Here is a 1,180-nt window from a genome sequence, read left to right on the forward strand (position 1 = left end):
TATATATTAAGGCAAGTACTAGAAATAGGAGGGTGCGGTGGCAGAGCAGTTAGTGCACTCGTCTCCGAAGCGGAAAGTCTGGGTTCGGCCTCGGTTCGGAAACGGATTCCCCCCCTCCCTTTCCTGCCCACCCAGCAGTAATGTGTACCTGACTTCGAGTTAGGGAAGTAAAGGCGGCGTGGAAAGGAACTGGCCACCCTACCACAATATTATTATGCAGAAGGCCCAGGAAGTTGTCTCACTAACAAGGCAATCCCCAATGTCCCAATGGAACAGCTTTACTTTTTACTAGAAATAGGCTAGGCTGAGCTGACAGAAATGTTTGTGGGAGAGAGATGATGAAGCAGCCACAACACAGTGGATGCAGTGTGTAGTGTGTACGTCTGGCAGCCAATTCAGTGGCGGTATAGCGGGGCAAAACTCGTTAACTCTAAGCTGAAAATACAGGGCTCTGCAAAGTGGTGACTAGCAATAGCGTGTTTGTAGTAAATCTGTATGTTTGATATGTGTGTTGCGACGTGGTGGAATCAGGTACTCGTCAAGTTTTGGGGGCCTATGTAGTTATTGGTATCATCTTTATGCTTGTTCATTTGTATAGCGTAGGATGAAAAAAATATCCATTTTTCTTGAATAGAAGTCAAAATATTTGCAAATGAAGGAGGTGGGGGTCACCTGGATTCAGAAGTAAAATTTAGTGAGAAAATGGCCGCCAAAGATGGGTCATTTCCTTAGCTTGAGAGTCCATGGAAACTGAAAATTTACTTTTTTGTGCCTTTGATCAACATTTTAAAGCAAAATCCACTCAGAAATGTGTTCTTTAATAGGTGTGAACGGTGTTGAGCCAAAAAACGAACATTGGATAAAAATTCACAAACCTTAGGAAAAATGCCAGTCTCTTGGCTTTGATTGTTTTGATGAGCGCCTGATTTCACCACGGTGCGTCATATAATAGGTGTGTGTATTATGGACAGTCAAACCTCGTTATACCGCCACCCTTGGGACGGGCATGAAGATGGGGGGATAGCGGGGGCTGTCGGTTCGACTAGGTTCTTCTGTTGTATATTCCCGACTGCCCAACCTCAAGGGACATGATTCTACTCTACGCTCTGTGTTTGAAAAGTGTCTTTTTTCTTGGTGATATATTATACACTTGCACTTGAATTCAGAGCCGAGAGTCTTC

Source organism: Aplysia californica, unplaced genomic scaffold, assembly GCF_000002075.1.
Source record: "Aplysia californica isolate F4 #8 unplaced genomic scaffold, AplCal3.0 scaffold01075, whole genome shotgun sequence".
NCBI lineage: Eukaryota > Metazoa > Mollusca > Gastropoda > Aplysiida > Aplysiidae > Aplysia > Aplysia californica.